This window comes from Ananas comosus, unplaced genomic scaffold (genome assembly GCF_001540865.1).
Source record: "Ananas comosus cultivar F153 unplaced genomic scaffold, ASM154086v1, whole genome shotgun sequence".
In the NCBI taxonomy this organism is placed as follows: Eukaryota; Viridiplantae; Streptophyta; class Magnoliopsida; order Poales; family Bromeliaceae; genus Ananas; species Ananas comosus.
The window spans coordinates 920-7,546 of NW_017891942.1; the positions used below are offsets into that span (position 1 = coordinate 920).

The following is a 6,627-nucleotide window of genomic DNA, read 5'->3' on the forward strand; positions in this document are numbered from 1 at the left end:
GAACTCGGACCTGAAAAGAGTGGGGTGAGAACTATCTTCCATAGTTCCCAGTGGGTTCGGCCGCCGACTCCGCCGGTCTCCCCACTAGGTCCAAGTGGGCACGAGTAGATAAACAAATAGATAGATATTCAAAGCTGTAGAAGCAGATAGTAAAACTATGCTACTGTGCCCGAATCAGGTATACGATGGATGCATGCACAATGAAATAGATAATCAACTTGCTCTTCATATGCCCAAGAAGTAAAGCTATTTACCCGTTCATTAACCTCGTGGCTCATTCAAGGATTCCGCCCACTACTCAAATAGCCGTCTCGATACTACGAATCAGAGACCGTCTGCGGGACTCCACATAGGCTATCCCTCGGGACCCAAAATAGGCTATCCCTATCCCACAGGACCCCACATAGGCTATCCCTCGTGACCGACTCCGGAGCGCACTACTTGTGTTGTCACGCCCCGAGCTCCGCCTATTTGGTCGGATTCGGGCACGCCGACAGACCGCCGAACGGACAGAGCCTCCCCTGTACGTTCTAGGCGTCACAATCTATACAATGCAATACAAGAGATTCCAAACAGGAACTGTATTCAACCACAGATTGCATCAGTATCAAAAACATAAAATACTAACTATGCTATTACAAGCATTCATCTCAGAATTTTTTTACTTTTACAATATTACATAAGCCTTTAAATTATTACAACTTATACACTTTTACTACAATTTTGTTTCATTCATACTTATACTCTGAGCTTGACCTCTTCAGGGTATTGCTATCTCTGGTCTCCGTGGTAGGGCGCTATCTACGGAGCTACACCCTGTCCTCGCGCTGCCGCGCCCCTCGCGTGTAACCTGTACCCCCAAAACAACACGGGGGTGAGGACTATATAAATATAGTTCCCAGTGGGTACGGCCACCCAAGAGAAGAGCTCGACCCACCAGGTTCAAAGGAGGCAACTGCAGGTTAGTTTAATAAACAGATAGACATATTTGACTATGTATGCAAATAAATAAAACCATGCCTTGCCTCGCAACTGTATCGATGCTATGCAATATGCAATACCTGTAAATCATGCAAGTAGAATACTTGATTCTACTTTATATCATTAACCATTCTTTACTTGTAGCCGTTCTTTTCTTTATTAGCTATTCACGTTCATTAGCTACTCTCTTTATTCTTTATTTTTTTGTTCTTTATCATATTATGCCCACTGGTGATTCTTTCTTAACGTTATTTTATCTTAGCCATCTAGCCACTCGACTCGGTCTTGAGTCAATCAACCGCGGAGTGCCGCGTCAAGTCAGGCTCAAGGTGAAGGACGTCTCACAAGCACCTCAGCCTTAAGTCCACGCGACACTAGGTCCATCACAAGGAGAGGAGAACCGTCGATCCCCGTGACCCTAAGTCGCTCGAGCTGAACGGGCGAGGAGAACCGTCAAACCCGTTGAGCTCATACCGGGAGAGGAGAACCGTCAATCCCGTTGAATCACTACCGGGAGAGGAGAACCGTCGATCCCGTAGTTCTGATTCTATTTTGCCAACAGCACCATTTCTATGGATTCCGAAACCCACTTTCACAACTTAAGGGTTTACTCTTTTACCCTATGTCGACGACATTTCTAGGTCTATACCATTTACTTTTCACTTTCTAGTGGTCCTATTACCACTATAATTCATAACTTAATTTAATTTTACTAAGTGTCTCTATGCATCATAACCAAGGTTCACTTACGCTAGGTTTTGTTCTTTCACCTAGATCTCGACTCTAGGTTTACTAATTCAACCTATGTTTAATGACATTAGGTTATGTCCGACCTATGTTTAATAACATTGGGTTCATGCCACTCGATCTATATGTGTCATTCTAGGTATCCTTGCCTAGGTTCATAATTTACATATTAATACTTTCTTTGTCCCTATCGAGATTTCTAATCCATTAAAATTATCGAGTTATACCCGACTCTCATAAACTTAGCATGTCCACAATATGTCAAGTTCACATAACTTCAACCTTAATCATAATATATTAACATGCACCTAGCATTCACTTCCATATATGTTTAAGCATATACAATTAGTAATCACAATTCTTGTATTTATATGCATTTAGCATTCATATGCATCTAGCATTTATATGCATCTAACATGTTTATCGCATATCAATATTCATACATTACTTGAGATGATTATCAATGCATTCATGTGCATATTGCAATGGTAGATAACTTAGCTATGACCTCACGATTCATGTAATCATTTCATCATCTATTCCTTTCCATATAAATGTATGCATCAATGAGAATCAAAGATTACTTTGACATGGAAGCGACCTAATCGCTTCGGTAAGCACAACCCACTTTTATTTTGTACCAGATTGCGAGAAATGCGCTTCTCGCACTTTTCCAAGAACCGCGACCCGCGCTCGCGATAATTGTAGCCGAAAATGTTCTTTTGGCGATATCTTCGCGTAGGCTCGACGGATTGCTGAACCGACTTCACCAACGCGTTCGCTTTACCCCCAATTAGGTTTACATGTAATCAATTCTAAGCTAGGCTCCGAATCCTACAAAAGTGCATTTCTAGGCTTAGTTCAATATAACTTCTTTTACACAAGTTCCATACAAATTTATAGAGCAATTCAACTTCAACCATTAATCTAAGAACCCCATAACCAGCTAATCTAGGAATACAAGAGATCCACTTTAGCTATAACATCATTCCTACAACTTTCATATACAACCCAAGTTTACTTGCACGTTGTTAGCATATTATAGTTTCTAATGTTATATAGCATCTACAAGCTTTAGCCTCTAATAGATGTAAATTCCTGTTATAATTATGCTCCTACAACTCCATTTTTTTAGACCAATTATGCCACATATATAGCAGCCCAAGTTCACATATATGCTGTCAACATATAACTCTTCCACTAGGTTTTGATAACACATACAAGTTTTTTGTAGAATTCAAAACCCCAAGTTAGATCCCTTTCTTAGGTTAAATACCACAAATCATAATCAGGAATTATGACTAACCTGTCTCAAATGACCTCTTTAACAAACAATTCACTTGCATACTATTCCATCTTTATAGCTGGTTATAGGTTCTTCATGGCATATAGAAGATATAGCAACCATAATCTATAGTTTAGACCCTTTTTTTTTTCTTTAGACCAATTAACCTAACCCAAAATCAGGAATTACAAAATAACCGGCATGATAGCTACTTAGTCCCCAGCTGCCAATATTCATACATAATACACATGGCTTCTTACATAGCATCTACACTCTTTAACAACCAAAATCCATAGTTTAAACCTTTTTAATTTCAGCACAAATCCATCAAAATGACTTCTCCTAAGATCCACCATAAAAATTCATCAAAAGATCTGATTTGAAATTATAATAATAAAATACAAACTTCGCAGTCGAAGCGCCGGAAAAATCCAACGCGCGCGGGGGATCGATCGGCTCGTCGAACGGCACCGATTTCATCAATTTCTTCTTCTCTTTTTTTTCTTTCCTTTGTTTCCCTTTCCTTCTCTCTCTTATGCGTATAGGAGAGGATAAGAATGGAGGTCTCCTGGCAGCTTAGTGGAAACCACTAAGCAATGTAACAATTGCCTTTAGGTCCACAAGTCATCAATATTATCACTTCAGTCTAGTTCTAGTCTGATACATTTAATTGGAGCTCTTCTGAATGTCCGTTTTCGCTCAAATTTGACAGGCATGTTCGGTTTTACATAACAAGTCCAAAGAAATTTTAACATTTCAGTTTCGACCCCATTTGGTCTCCGCGAACTGTACCGAACTGCAATCTTTATCCGATAGCTTTCGACTTCTATTTCTCTCTCTACGGGTGTCAGAATAATCTGAAACTTTAAATCTCGCCTCATAAAAATATTTCTGACATCTCCTCCAGTTTTCACAATTTTCTGACACTGTGCATTTTCTGCTAATTTATCAGTCCCATTCTTTACAGAAAATTCTAAATTTTCTGTTTTCGCTCCGATTCCAACACGAGTCATTCCAGACTTATATTTTACACCCTTAAGTCCAATAAAATATTATCTCACACCATTTTTGTATTATTTTGCTCACTTTAATTCTTTTAATCAAAGTTAGCGTCGGAAATCCGAAAATTCTCTTTACATTTCGTTTCGCGCCCAATTTGCACCGAAACACTTATTTATCTCCAGAATTCATTCACACGCATCACAAATCACTCGGGGATGATATCCAACTAGCTCAATCCTCACTTTGATCCCCTATATCAAAGTTGACATTGCAACTCCAAGTTGCCATATATTACAATCTCCCCCTGTTAACCAAAGTTTCGTCCGCGAAACTTAGATTCTTATTGCTCCTCATTTACTCAACGGATGGAGATAAATTCCAACAATCATCAACATGTAAAATCATATCATTCCGTAGCTTCTGAATTTCAGTCTATGCTACCCTGATTCCTCCGAATCATTCTCTACGAACACTTTGTTCGCGTTTCCAATCTCAGCTTATCATCGATGCTTATCTTAGCAATTCTGACTAAATAGTCCACAGGACCGAGCCTTCGCTCTCACGGTCCCTATACACTCTCCTTCACTGGGACACGTTCGAAGTATTCACTTACAATGCACACGGGTAACTACTTGTCTCAATTACCACAGATCTGTTCGCAAATCGGATCGGCGATTTGCTAGGCCTATCACTTAACTCAACGTCTCTCGCTCGCAAGCGTAGACCCAATTATCACGAGACACAGTTCTCACTTGAGATATCGTATACCTGCTCCAACTGGGAGCAACCACGACCCCAAATCACGCCAAGTCCTCGAGTTGGGTCACAACCGCACTCTCAGTGCATCACCGATTTCACGATCCAACACGTGGCATTCCACGTACTCAGGTCTATGCTCGGACTACCGTCCTGACCAAAAACTCTCCGCCCTACCTGCAGGTATCGGGCTGCTGTCTCTCACAGCTGACTGCGCCTGCCCCATGGGTCCAGGCTCCGCAGTCCACAAGTGGTCGAGACACGGATCGTCCCCAAGCACTACCCGCAAACGTCGTGCTACCCGACACACTCAACAGAGTTACACACTCTATCGGCTCCTAAGCACTTAGTGCGAGCCATCAGCCCTACGAGTGATCCCTGGCACGCTTCACACTTTAGCAACGCTAAAGTGCTACTGCCAACACACTCACGGCCGAACCAAATCCCCACAGTACGAGTACCTATACTCGAGTGCTCTATACGCCACAATCGCGTATCACACTAAGTCCAGTATTAGGCAACTCTTGCCTATGCACACCGACTACACGAGCACGACCCACTTACCTCAATCCGAGGTACTACTGGGTCCATGTGCACGCACCTGACCACTAACCAACTATTTCCTCAACAGTGATTCTACTTTCACTGTTCAATCTACCGGAACAATCTGCAAAACGCTCGATCTCACAAGAGTTCCACGAACATCGCGACTAGACTCTCGCAATCAGCAACTCGCATTGCTTTGAAACTTAGTTCGTCATCACCATTTCTATCGCGAATCTCACCTCTTATCCACAGGCTATCACCAGCGATTTGCTAGTGCTCTCAAACTCTCTACCTGCTCCAGCAGGTATTACATTCCCACACACAAGCATACCCGGGCATCAACGCTTATCCGTTCACTTGATCACTACTATATTAAGGCATAAATAGTAGGGACAGATCACCTAATCAATGCATACAATGCACTAAACTTACATAATGCAGAAAACATGCTTGCTGTAATTAACTCATACCTGCCACATTGCTACCAGTCGCAGCAAGTTTCACCACATGGGTCGCCTATCCACGACCACTTGCTGCTCGTCGCGAACCCCTCGGTTGCCTTATCCTCAGTCGCTCTCTAGACCGTGCCGCAGGTGGCACACCCGCAGGCTGTCCCGGAGAGGAAAATGCTGTCGCCAGCGTCTGGGCTTGGCTATCGCCGTGCGAGCACTCATAACCTGGATGATCCGGTTGTCCACATCGAGTGCACTTTCCTTCCCGTTGCACGCAACGTCGTGCCCAGTGGGAACCACCACAAATCACACATCTTGGAGATGATCGGGTAGAGGACGATGTCGAGTGGTGTCCAGAACTTGACTGTTTATCTGACTTATTTGTTAGTGGCCTCATCCCTCCTTGCTTACGTTCCTCAGACTCGTGCTCTTCACGCACGAAAGCATTGTCTTGCTCTATCCATAGGGCCCGATCCACGACTTCAGCAAAAGTCTGCAACTTAAGATTATGCACTACTTTGAAAATATCAGACCGGAGTCCTCGTACAAAACATTCGGCTCGATCCTTATCGTCTTGTACCACACTTGGAACACAACTCACAATACGGGAAAATTCTCGCTCATATTCCCTCACAGAGCGGTCTTCTTGTCGTAATTTCTGAAACCGGTCCCGAAGCTTCCTCTTTTCACTATCGGGGAAATAAGTTGAACGCATTAATTCCCGGAACTCTTCCCAAACCATAGAAGGAAGACTAGGCGATCGATTCTGTAACACACTGGACCTTTGCAAATTGCGAGGTTCGAGTGTTTGGATGTGTTTCGAGCTTTTCCACACTTGGTGGAGGGTCGTAGAATGTT

General features: G+C 42.7%; 1 long non-coding RNA gene across 1 annotated transcript; it reads right to left on the minus strand.

Moving 5' to 3' along the window:
- Nucleotides 1-746: 746 nt before the first annotated feature.
- Nucleotides 747-3,563, minus strand: LOC109705237. The gene is made up of 3 exons (XR_002214670.1): nt 3,420-3,563; nt 2,357-2,562; nt 747-850 (listed from the first exon to the last, which is right to left on the minus strand). It is a non-coding gene; the product is annotated as an uncharacterized LOC109705237 (long non-coding RNA).
- Between the last annotated feature and the right edge of the window lie 3,064 nt (nt 3,564-6,627).